The sequence below is a fragment of the Mauremys reevesii genome, linkage group 3 (genome assembly GCF_016161935.1).
Source record: "Mauremys reevesii isolate NIE-2019 linkage group 3, ASM1616193v1, whole genome shotgun sequence".
Classification (NCBI taxonomy): domain Eukaryota; kingdom Metazoa; phylum Chordata; order Testudines; family Geoemydidae; genus Mauremys; species Mauremys reevesii.
The window spans coordinates 93,179,872-93,193,476 of NC_052625.1; the positions used below are offsets into that span (position 1 = coordinate 93,179,872).

Consider the following 13,605-nt stretch of genomic DNA (forward strand, 5'->3'; position numbering starts at 1 on the left):
TTGTTGCCTCTATAGCACCGTAGTATAGATACTTCCTACATTGATGGACAGTGTTTTTCTATCAGTGTAATAAATTTTCCTCTCCAAGAAATGGTAGCTTGGTTGATGGAAGAATTCTGCCGTCACCATAGCTGCATCTATGCCATCTGTGCCCTAACTATGGCTCTCAGGGCAAAAAAAATTCCACAGCGCTGAGTAACGTAGCTTGATCAATCTAATTTTTAAGTGTAGACCAGATTTTAGCTGAAGATCAAAGATTAGGCCCTATTTTCTCCAGTTTCTGAAGTTTAAAGGAAGAGGGGCATTAGGACTCTCTTCCAGACGACTAACAAAAGACAAATCTCGCTCAGCTAATGTGGCTTTAGGCTCAACTCACACTGAAATTCAGTAGGGTTGGAATGCCTAGCTCCATTAGGCTCCTTTGAAAATACTGATAGCCTTAGGGGTGGTTTACACTTAAAAATTAGATTGACCTTGCTACGTTGCTCAGTGCTGTGAAAAATTTCATGCCCGGAGTGCCATGGTTAGGTCAACCTAACCCCCAGTGTAGACATGGCTAGGTTGACAGAAGAGAAGAATTATTCCGTCAACCTAGCTACTGCCTCTCAGAGAAGTGGATTAATTATAATGACAGAAAAACTGCTTCTGTCGATGTAGACAGGCTAGACAGCATCAACATTATGGCACTAAAGCAACACAGATAGATGCAGTGCCAAAGCTGTGCTACTATAACAGACATAATCTCAGTGGGATGACATGGCAACCACAGGACGTGTATGTGCTTTAGCTAATTGTGTTTCCATAATGAACAAGTTCACTACTATGCTTGCAACATGCTTTAATGGCAGCATTACTGAGTGATAAAACCAGGCCTTAGTAAAAACCTTAATTTTGTTCACTTTGTTGTAAATCACTGTTTCCTTTAGAAATTATCTGTGGTGAAATGGCCTAATAGACAGATCTCTGCAGAAACTTCCTGATAAACATGTTACCCATAGAGCTGGGGAATTAAACATCTTGGGACTGTCTTTATTGATCTGCTCAGAGGAAAAAAAATATACCCTCAAAACAGTCCCCAAACAAGTGTAACTGTGTTTCATGCCTTCTATAAGGCATTGTTCATCTTCTCACAGGGCGGAGAGCGTCCCTCAGGAAGAAGAATTCTGAAGTCTCAGTTTGACATACATATATTTTTTCCTCTCATGTCAACCCAGATTAGCTCTTGCATGCATGGTCTTTCTTCCAGTCCCAACTAAACCCTGCCTACAAGAGAATATTTTTACTGAAACATTTTAGTAACCAACGACAGCATATGCATTAATAGAAAATATCATTCATACATGTTACTGCAAATAAAGATCCTCGCATTCTAGTAAGGGGACATTACAGTATGGCTAGAGGAGACAGGAAATCAGGCTTCTAAGTTGCATATATGCATTGTTTCTGATCCATTATGTGACCTAGAGTAAGGTATTTAGTTCTATGCCACGATTTTTCTATCTGTAAAAGTGGTTATAATAATATCCGTCTCAGAGCTTTGGCATGATATTTAATATATGTAAAACATGTTTTACTTTGGTTGAAAGGCACAGTATAAGTACAAATTAATAGTATAACAAAATATGAATAGCAGGAATCTTCAAAAGAGGCTAGGGGAGTGAGACAACCAAATACCTTTGAAAATCCCAGCCAATGTTATTAGTGAGACCATAAGTCCACACAGATGTTTGACCTGTCACTAGTGTCATTATAATAAAAGTGATGCCTGAGAGATCCAAGTGTCCCACACCTTCCTGTGTTTGAATATCAAGGTGTAAAAGACTAGCTGACATTTCTTCTGTCCTAAGCACCAACACAGCTTTATCAATTCTCTATGAATAGCAATTAAAGCATCTTCTAATATATGCTGGAAATATGGACCTCTAGCTGCAAAAAAATTAAAACAAAAGGACATGAGGACAAGAGAACAAGGTGGGTTGAATATTTTACAGCAGTGTTTTGAAGGGGATGTAGCATCTTATCTTCTGGTGATGAGATGGGTGTCAGAGCTTGGAACTTATTCTGAGGAACTTAAAATTGGTTCTTAAAATTAATTGAGACTTCCCTTTTAAGCTCACAGGGCAAGCTTGTCCAAACTTTCTGAAGTTACGGGGACATTACAGATCCAGCACTCAGTCATGTGCTCTGTTTGCGGTTTTGACCACAGAAGGCCTACTTTTAAATGCTAAGCTTTTTATTTGAAGAAACGTGTTCAGTCTTATCTGTCCTTGACATCAAAAAATAGTTACTGAAGAAATAAAACTAAAATGCAAAACACTTTCCTACAATGAGATAAAATATAGAGCCAATTGAAGGGATGAATGGTTAAGAACAGGAAGTGGCCAACTGAATCACCATACCACCCCTTCTGAATCCCATCTGTCTGTTTTTCACCATACTCCCAGCTCCAGAAACAGTTACCAGTAGGGGTCCCGTTACAGAGAGCTTGCTGCATTTTGCCCTTCTTTTGTAAGTTAGTCCAGTATCTTTATAGACATAAGTTATTGCTGCTATGGAAGAAATAGTCCCGGTGGAATAAAGTAGTTAGAAGTTAAAATACTCTCTCCTTTCTAAAAGGCAGACTTGAGAGACGTACGTAGCCCATGGCAGAATTTTAACACTATAGCCAGCAGCCATCCTAACTCCTGGAATGTTTGTAAATTTGTTTCACACATTTCAGTGTTATTTTCAAGATTTGTTTTCCCAGCATAAGCAAAGAGCATCCAGCCTTTTCCATGGCTCAGGAAGATGTTATTTTGGAGCTAAGGTGAATTCTGAGCTTTGCTGGAGTAGTTTGTGCCCTTCCCACTCTAGTTTATTTCTTACTTCTCTGTATTGCCTTCTGCTATTACTGGTTTCAAAGGCCATGTTTACAATGCATGCGTAGGAATGCTGCATCAAGGTGAACAGTCCAAGCCTCCTAGCATGTGACAGAACTTTTTTCTTGGCTTGAAATCTCAACATTTTCATTATGGCATTTTTTGGGATTTCATCTGAAGGAATCTATGCACTTTTTCAATATGCAGTCTGTGTAAGACATTCTCTCCCTCCTCCCCCCACATTATTTCAGTTATTGGGTTTGTTACAAATCCAATCATTACTTTGTATGCAGCTTCCTTTGCAACACTATTGTTCTTAGTTTGGAGCATCATGCTCTGTTTTCCAGAATTTCAATTTCATTGTAAATATAATATAATCTTTCCTGAATAACTCAGTTGATAGTGGCCTTAAAAATGCCTTACAGATAATACCCTTTCATACACTCTTTCAATATATTTTTCTGCTTTGTAGTCTGGAATTTTAACAGTTTGCAATCACTCTTGTCTAGTCTATTGTTTTAGTTTGTATTGTGGTAGTACCTACAGACCCTAGTCTGAGATCAGGGTCCCAGTATGGTAGCCATTGCACACACAGTAAGCATTTTGGCCTACCTTTCTGATGTCTAGTGCCACTGTGTCTGTTTCCTTCTCACTGTTTGGATCTTTCTTGGGCTTCTTCCTACACTGGGAGTCTCCCCATAGGCCTTCTCCATGGCATATCCTAGGCTATCCTCCACCAAATGTTGTCCTGCCTCCTTTCCCCAGCTCCCTCCCCACAGGAAGTCATCACTTATCCTTCCCCAGACTATGGCTGCTCAGTAGCTTCCTTCTGTCTCTTTTCCATACTGAGCACAGACTGCTTTTTCTATCTCCTAACAGGGCTGCCTCTCAGTCCCATGTTCTCTGGCCTCTTGGCAGGGCCGGCTCCAAGATTTTTTGCTGCCCCAAGCAAAAAAAAATTCCCATGCCCACCAGCCCCGCCCCAACTCCGCCCCTTCCCCGTCCCATTCCAACTCCTTCCCCAAATCCCCGGCCCCGCCTCCTCCCCCAGACGCACCGCGTTTCGCCTCCTATCCCTCCCCCCAGACAAGCCTGAAAGGGAGGGGGAGAAGCGGAGTGGCAGCGCGCTCGGGGGAGGAGGCGGAGGTGAACTGCCCCCCCAGGGTTACTTCCTGTGGCCCTCCCCACGTCCCCCACTGCCGCAGCTCACCTCCACTCCACCTGCTCCCCTGAGCGCGCCACTGCCACTTCGCTTCTCTCTCCTCCCTCCTAGGCTTGCCGCAAAACAGCTGATTCATGCGGCAAGCCTGGGAGGGAGGGGGGAGAAGCGGAGTGGCAGCGCGCTCGAGGGAGGAGGTGAACTGCCCCCCCCGGGTTACTTCCTGCAGCTCTTCCCGCGCCCCCCACCGTCGCAGCTCACCTCCGCTCAGGGCTGGCTCCCGGCTTTTTGTGCCCCAAGCAAAAAGAAACCGGAGTGCTGACCCTTGGAAAGAGCCACCCCAAGGACGTGCTTGGAGCGCTGGTACCTAGAGCCGGCCCTGCCTCCTGCTCCTGTGACCTGGGAGATAACCAGGCACAGATGGAACTGAATGCCTCTAAAAGGTACACACACCTATAATGAAAAGATGTTTCCTGCCCTAAACAATCTAATGCAAACATAGCTCATGCTAACAATGGCATGTATAAAAGTTCATGAATGTACTACTGCCTTTAAACAAATAGGTTTTGTCCTTTAGCTAAAGCAGTACTAGAAACTCATGCTTTAGATCCAGGGATCCCAGACTGAATCCCTGTAGATGACTGGGTGCATAAGAACACAAGAACGGTCATACTAGGTCAGACCAATAGTCCATCTAGCCCAGTATCCTGTGTTCCAACAGTGGCCAGTGTCAGATGCTTCAGAGGAAATGAACAGAACACGGCAGTTTTAGAGTGATCCCCTCTGTTGCCAGTCCCAGGTTCTGGAAGTCAGAGGTTTAGGGACACCGAAGAGCATGGGCTTACATCCCTGACCATCTTGGCTAATAGCCATTGATGGACCTATCCTCCATGAATTTATCTAATTCCATTTTGAACCAAGTTATACTTTTGGCCTTTACAACAACCACTGGCAACAAGTTCCACTGGTTGACTGTGCATGTGTGAAGAAATACCTCCTTTTGTTTGTTTTAAACTTGCAGCCTATTGATTTAATTGGGTGGTGACCATTGTGTGATGCTGTATGGAATCTGGGGGACACTTGAGAATATTATGAATATCAATACTGTAAAATTGTAATGGAGTTATGCCAGATAGGCCATGTAAGGTATCTGAAAAATGTTATAATTTCCCAGCTATGATAATCTCATTTATGTGTTTGTATCACCTTTGTATTATGAGTTATAGATATGTATGTATGTATGTCTGTATTTCAAACTTGGGCTATGCTTCTTGGGGACACCCCCAGCCCTGGTCTACGCTATGAGTTTAGGTCAAATTTAGCAGCATTAGTTCGATTTAACCCTGCACCTGTCTACATGACCAACCCTGTTTTGTTGACTTAAAGGGCTCTTAAAATCGATTTCTGTACTCCTCCCCGGTGAGGGGTTTAGCACTAAAATCAACCTCGCTGGGTCAAATTTGGGGTAGTGTGGATGCAATTTGATGGTATTGGCCTCCAGGAGCTATCCCAGAGTGCTCCATTGTGACCGCTCTGGACAGCACTCTCAACTCAGATGCACTGGCCAGGTAGACAGGAAAAGCCCCGGAAACTTTTCAATTTCATTTCCTGTTTGGCCAGCGTGGCGAGCTGATCAGCACAGGTGACCATGCAGAGCTCATCAGCAGAGGTAACCATGGAGTCCCAGAATCACAAAAGAGCTCCAGCATGGACCAAACGGGAGGTACTGGATCTGATCGCTGTATGGGGAGAAGAATCCGTGCAGGCAGAACTCCATTCCAAAAGATGAAATGCCAATATATTTGCCAAAATCTCCAAGGATATGATGGACAGAGGCTACAACAGGGACACACAGCAGTGCCGCGTGAAAGTTAAGAAGCTCAGGCAAGCCTATCAAAAAACAAAGGAGGCAAATGGTTGCTCTGGGTCAGAGCCCCATACATGCTGCTTCTATGATGAGCTGCATGGCATTCTATGGGTGGCCCTACCTCTCCCCCACCACTGTCCATGGACACCTGCAAGGGGGGAGTCTCATGCAACAGGAATGAGGATTTTGTAGATGAGGAGGAGGTTGAGGATAGCGCACAGCAGGCAAGCGGAGAATCCCTTCTCCTCGGCAGCCAGGAACTGTTCATCACCCTGGAGCCAATACCCTTCCAACCCTCCCAAGGTGGGCTTCTGGACCATGAAGCCAGAGAAGGCACCTCTGGTGAGTGTACCTTTGTAAATATAATACAGGGTTTAAAAGCAAGCATGTTTAATGATTAATTTCCCCTGAAGACTTGGGATGCATTCATGGCCAGTATAGCTACTGGAACAGTCTGTTAATGTGTCTGGGGATGGAGCAGAAATCCTCCAGGGACATGAAGCTCTCACGGAGGTACTCTAAAAGCCTTTGTAGAAGGTTTCTGGGGAGGGCAGCCTTACTCTGTCCTCCATGGTAGGACACTTTACCACGCCAAGCCAGTAGCAAGTAGTCTGGAATCATTGCAGAACAAAGCATTGCAGTGAATGGGCCCAGGCTTTGGTGGCATTCATGCAACATCCATTCTTTATCTCTCTGTGTTAGCCTCAGGAAAGTGATATCGTTCATGGTCACCTGGTTGAAATACAGGAAATTTGTTTAAGGGGATATTCAGAGGTGCCCGTTCCTGCTGGGCTGTTTGCCTTTGGCTGAAAAGAAATCATCCCCGCTGTTAGCCATGCTGTGTGGGGAGGTCCGTTCATGCTGAGCTGTTTGTGTTTGGCTGGCAGGGATCTTCCCAGATACTAGCCACGCGGTGGTGGTGGTGAAGTGATCATTCCAGAGAATTGTGAGGGGTGGGTGTTGGGTTGCTGCACATTCACCCTAAAACCACAGCACCTCCTTTTAAATGGCCAACCCAATGGGCTTTGCTTGATATGGGAAAGGAGGGCACTGCTGTTTTAAACCATTCCCACATGTTATGAAAGTTGAAGAAGCCAAAACCCTTTGCCTTACCATGGTTGCCTGCAAGCTGAATTTCTGTTGTCCAGCCAACCATGTGTGATGTCTCACACCAAACCAGCAGGCATTCAACATAAGAGGCAAAATGCAACCTTGTACCAAAAGCATATGTGCTATGTAATGTGAATCGCTTGATTCGGTGTGAAATAGTCTTCCCTTTGTTCTCTAAAATGTATCTTTTTAAATACTACTCTCCCTTTTTTTCCCTCCCTCAGCTCCAAATGTTTCTACGCTCACCCTATCATTCCGTCCCAGAGGCTAGTGCAGATTAGAAGGCAAAAAAAACGCACTCACGATTACATGTTCTCAGAGCTCATGCAGTCCTCCAGCACTGAAAGAGCTCAGCAGAATGTGTGGAGGCAAACAATGGCAGAGTCCAGGAAAGCAATAAATGAACACAATGAGAGGAGGGAGGAGTACAAAAAGAGGAGGCAGGATGCAATGCTGAGGCTAATTGGGGAGCAAACTGACATGCTCAGGCAGCTGGTGGAGCTGCAGGAAAGGCAGCAGGAGCACAGACCTCCACTACATCCTCTGTAAAACTGCCTGCCCTCCTCCCCAAGTTCCATATCCTCCTCACCCAGAGGCCCAAGAACACGGGCGGGGGAGATGCTAGGGGCACCCAGCCACTCCACCCCAGAGGATTGCCCAAGCAACAGAAGGCTGGCATTCAATAAGTATTGAACTGTAGTATGGCCTTTTCCTTCCCTTCTCCACCACCCCACCCCATGAGTCCCTCCTCACCCACCCCCTCCTAGGCTACCTTGTGAGTTTAAGGGGATATTTGTGTGATGAATTAATAAAGAATGCATGATTTTGAAACAATAATGACTTTATTGCCTCTGCAAGCGGTGATTGAAGCGCGGAGTCGGTTGGCTTACAGGGAAGTAGAGCCAACCAAGGGGGCGGGTTTTCATCAAGGAGAAACAAACAGAACTGTCACACCGTAGCCTGGCCAGTCATGAAACTGGTTTTCAAAGCTCCTCTGGTGAGCAGGGCACCCAGCTGTGCTCTTCTAATTGCCCTGGTGTATGGCTGTGCGTAATCGGCCACCAGGTGATTTGCCTCAACCTCCCAGCCCGCCATAAACATCTCCCCCTTACTCTCACAGATACTGTGGAGCACACAACAAGCAGCAATAACAATGGAAATATTGGTTTTGCTGAGGTCTAACCTAGTCAGTAAACTGCACCAGCGAGTTTTTAAACATCCAAATGCACATTCTACCACCATTCTGCACTTGCTCAGCCCATAGTTGAACTGCTCCTTACTACTGTCCAGGGTGCCTGTGTATGGCTTCATTAGCCATGGTATTAAGGGGTAGGCTGGGTCCCCAAGGATAACTATAGGCATTTCAACATCCCCCGTGGTAATTTTCCGATCTGGGAAGTAAGTTCCTTCCTGCAGCTGTTCAAACAGACCAGAGTTCCTGAAGATGCGAGCGTCATGCACCTTTCCTGGCCATCCCATGTTGATGTCAGTGAAACATCCCTTGTGATCCACCAGTGCTTGCAGCACCACTGAAAAGTACCCCTTGAGGTTTATGTACCAAGGTGGTCCGGTCCTAAGATAGGGATATGCATTCTGTCTATTGCCCCACCAGTTAGGGAACCCCATTGCAGCAAAGCCATCTACTATGACCTGCACATTTCCCAGAGTTGCTACCCTTGATAGCAGCAGCAGAGTGATTGCATTGGCTACTTGGATCACAGTAGCCCCCACAGTAGATTTACCCATTCCAAATTGATTCCCAACTGACCGGTAGCTGTCTGGCATTGCAAGCTTTCAGAGGGCTATCACCAGTCGCTTCTCAACTGTGAGGGCTGCTCTCATCTTGGTATTCTTGTGCTTCAGAGCAGGGGAAAGCAAGTCACAAAGTTCCATGAAAGTGCCCCTAGGCATGCGAAAGTTTCACAGCCACTGGGAATTATCCCAGACCTGCAACACTATGCGGTCCCAAGTCTGTGCTTGTTTCCTGGGCCCAGAATCGGTGTTCCATGGCATGAACCTGCCCCATTACCACCATGATGCCCAAATTGCCAGGGCCCCTGCTTTGAGAGAAGTCTGTGTCCATGTCCTCATCACTATCGTGAATCTGGCATTAGATAAGGCTCATTGAAATTTTTCTCTAAAGCAGATTAAAGTTGGTGATCAGGTTAAAGCCCTAACTGAGAAAGAAAAGGGCACATTCATGGTGAGTGATAAATTGTTGGCTAGTAAAGCTTGGGAATGTAAGACTGACCCAGGAAAAAGTGATGTGTGTAAAATAGCTCAGTGTTTATCAGTTGACCCAGAGTTGATTCCGGATACAACTGAAGACCAGGAAGGAAGTGATCCTAAATTTGCATCTGCTAGGGATGATGACTTAACTAGGTTGCATCCAGTTAATGTCATAAATAGCTCCCAGAGACCAAGCGATTCTGGTGCTTCTATTTTGCCTGTTGCTCGTGTGTTGCTGGGTAAAGATATGACTACCTTGACTGATCAGGGTGATATCATAGCCAGGGCACAAGGAAAGCATGAAGATGATTTGACTATGTTACCCACTGACAGTGTGGAAACTTGTAACGAGGAAGAGAATGCTTCTAATCTTGTGATTATGAAGTCTAGCAATTTACCTGAAAGGGGGTTTTGTGAAAATCCTCCTGATGAGCCAGAGGTGATTCTGGATGTATGTGAAACTCGGAAGGAGTTTGGTGATTTGTCTGTTGTGCCAAAGTCAGTTGGACATAAATAAAGCTCAGAAAGAACCTGGTGCAGTGCATGACATTGCAGAAGGAAAGGAATATCTTGGTGAAGTCTGTGAAAAGGAATTGTTTCCATTGACTCTTAATGGGCCACTGTTGATAGTAAACAGTCTTTCTTCTGAAGAAAGTGTGTTGCTGCCTAATGGCCAAAATCTTTCAAATGTGTCTGGATCCACTGACCTTCCTTTATAAAGATTCAGTGTGGATAGCTTTGAAAAGATTTCAGATGAAATAAAAATAGTTGGGGAGTTTAAACAGCCCTATAAGCTTAACCAGCTTGTTGGGGAGACAATGTTGTTGGAACATTAATGTCTCCATGTTGTTTAAGTAAGCAGTCTGTGACTCAGGGACTGAAGAAAGATCCGGTTACTGTTTTTTCAGAGCAGAACAGCCTCATCACTGAACCCACAAGGATGCAGGGGAGAGCAGGCAAACTCTCATCTCCAAATATTTAGGATATGACTCATAGTCTCTTAGTGGACTTGACATCTGATTCCATGTGGAAGCAGAGGTTGGTAATGGAAGGACAAAAGAACATTGAATCTAACATGCTAGTGAAAATGGATGGTATCTCTTTAAAACAGAGTCCAGCCTTGGAATTGGTAAAGCTTGAGGATCTGAAAACTAGTAAACAAGCTAGTGTGTGTGTTGATGCAAATTACCTGACTGACTGTGTGTGTGTGGGGGGAAAGACTTGCGGATAGCCATTAACAAAGAGGACACACCCTGCCAGCCAATGGAATCTGTTACATAAAAGAGTTCAGATTTTGACCCTACTGGACAGAGAAGAAGGGAAGGATTAAACCTTGCAGATAAAAGCCACAGGTTAACCCTAAAATACCAAAACCCCAAGGAAGTAGTTAAACTGAAAGCCTACATTAAGGAAGACCCTGAGGTTAAGAAAAAGCTACAAAGATTCAAAAGAGATATTGAACAAGCTGACCTAAAGTATGATTTGTCTAAACCAAAGGCTTGACATGACAAAAATAATTGTAAATAATGTAAATTGTGATAAAACTGATGTTAGTGTAATGATTGTAACTAACTTGTTGCTGGCATCTGATTCAGATGATGAAAATGAACAAGCGTCAGTCTGCACTGCTTTGGATTGTTATCGAGCAGAACCCATCATCAGCATGGATGCATGTCCCCTGGAATGGTGGTTAAAGCATGAAGGGACATATGAATCTTTAGCACATCTGGCACATAAATATCTTGCAATGCCAGCTACAACAGTGCCATGCGAACACCTGTTCTCACTTTCAGGTGATATAAACAAGACGTGGGCAGAATTATCTCCTGCAAATTGTAACCAAACTTGTTTGTCTGAGTGATTGGTTGAAGTAGGACTGAGTGGGCTTGTAGGTTCTAAAGTTTTACATTGTTTTATTTTTTAATTCAGGTTTTTTTGGTACATAATTCTCCATTTGTAAGTTCAACTTTCATTATAAAGAGATTGCACTACAGTACCTGTATTAGGTGAATTGGAATATATTATTTCTTTTGTTTTTTACAGTGCAAATATTTGTAATAAAATATAAATATAAAGTGATCACTGTACACTTCGTATTGTGTTGTAATTGAAATCAATATATTTGAAAATGTAAAAACATCCAAAATACTTAAATAAATAGTATTCTAATATTAACAGTGCGATTAATCACATTTTTTAAATCGCTTGACAGCCCTAGTTTTAATTAATTCTGACCCTCAGTCTGTTTTTAGAAAAAAAGGTTTTAGAAAGTCATTTATCTTCATTTCTGAAGAAAGTTCCAAACTGCTGAAATTAAACTCTGATAAAGGTATAATGATATCTCTGCCATTTAAACAAGGTTTTTGTAAGAAAACTTCTGTGCTTTTAGAGTTTTAGTGTTTTTCATGCACAAGTTTCTGAATATTTTTTTTAATACTCTCCTCTTTAACTGATTCTTAACTGAAACATTTGCTATTTGTGAAAAATTATAAATTTTAGTTTTCAAAAATTGTTCCTTTGCTATAAGCACAAATGAAGGTGCAATTTTAAAAAAGTGATAAAGGAGATAAATAGACCAGGAACAATGAAGGGACCTTACTAATTAGAGTATACAAATATGTAAGTCTTAAATGACTATTTTCCTGGGGTTCTTAATAATATTTATGAAAATGAGATGGAAGAAGAACAATCTTCAATAAACAAGCAGGTCACACAAATTTCAGGCAACAGAAAATGAGCTATAGTATATTGAGGAAGAAAAGAAAATTATCTCTAATAAACACAGGTTTGATCCCTGGGCTGTATTAAGTAAAGCACTGGCACTCCTATTAATATTTCCTTTCATATTTCACACAAAGCAAGAAAGGTTTGTGTGGATTGGAAGAAATCCATTGTTGTGCCAATATGAAACAAAAGGAAAAAGAGGTGAAGCAGTTAATTATAGACTAAATATCTTTAGTGTCAGGAAACAGTTTGGAACCTTTCATAGCTGCTTGGGAGACACTAGGAAGTGAGATAATTCTCAACATGAGTTTACAAAGAGTTGGTCCGAACAGACAAAGAATGTATGTCCATTCTAGGAACACGTGTCATGTTTAAAAACATATTAGCTAGGGGATAGCCCAACGTTGACCCTGATCTTTTGAACATGTAAAAAACCCTGTTTTCATTAGTGTTTAGAAACGGGTTAGTGAAAACATATTAGCTAACATGATGTTAACCATGACCTGTTTTCCTAAGCTAGACAGGGCCAAAATGGAAAGAGCTCTTTGAAAGAGAGACAAAAAATACTAACACAGTAAAACAGTGGATGTGATCTAACTGGGTTACAATCAGGTATTTGATAAACTATTACACAGAGGACTAATCAAAGAGGTCAAAGGATGGGTACTACTACTCAGTTGGAGTCCCGGTTCAGAAGCTGAATAGGAACTGTCCTGAGGGAGGCATAATAAACAAGAATAAACATATTAAAAAAAATAATAAATAGTGTGCTACGTGGTACTTCACCATCAGAGATGCACACTATGATCCTGACCCAAAGCCCTTTGGAGTCAGTGGAACGACTCTCCCATTGACTTCAGCGGGCTTCTTTGGATCAAGCCCTATTGGAAATCATGGGGAGAGAATTACCACTGGGCACTGGGACTAATACCTGCACTGAGAGTGGCAGGTCTAAATACAATGGGCTGGCAATTCACCACAATTCTACAGCACCTTCCATGTGAGATTCTCAAAGCACATTACAAATACTAAAGTATTTAGTATCACAGTACCTCGTGAAGAAGTTGAGTAATATCATTCCTAATTTACAAACAGGTTAACTCAAGTACAGAGAAATTATGGGCTAGATTGCATAACCCTTACTCACATTGGTGAACACTTACGCAGGCTGTCCCATAAATGTAAATGGGACTTCTCAGGTGAGTAAGTGCTCACTGGAGTGAGTAAGGATCATGTTCTCTAGCCCATAACTTCTCTGTTCCTGAATTAACCTGTCTGTAAATTGAGAAAAATATTACTCAACTTCCTCTAGCTCTGTGTGACTTGCCACAAATCCCACAGGAAGTCTATGGCAGAGCCAGCAACTGAACACAAGTCTCCCAGACCTGTGCCTTGCTTGCAAGGCCACATGAGACATAGTGCTGAGACCAATTGAAAATATACTGTAGATTGTAGCAAGAGAAGCACAACACAAGAACAGAAAAACATTACCTCACAATTACACAAAAACCATGGACACACAATTGTGGTTCAAGCCAATTAGTAGAGGCATAGGCAAGTAGGTGAGCTCAGGACCATAACCCCCAGACAGGTCTGGCTTATTCATAAACCATCCTGAGAAACATCAACATGTGAAACTCCTGAGGTAGCCCAGACTT

The 13,605-nt window shown here is 43.0% G+C and overlaps 1 protein-coding gene across 4 annotated transcripts in view; it reads right to left on the reverse strand.

Annotated features, from left to right (window-relative positions):
• LOC120400663 (palmitoyltransferase ZDHHC14) overlaps positions 1-13,605 on the reverse strand; it is a 326,414-nt gene that overhangs the window by 99,969 nt on the left and 212,840 nt on the right. The gene's annotated exons all lie outside the window — the stretch shown is intronic.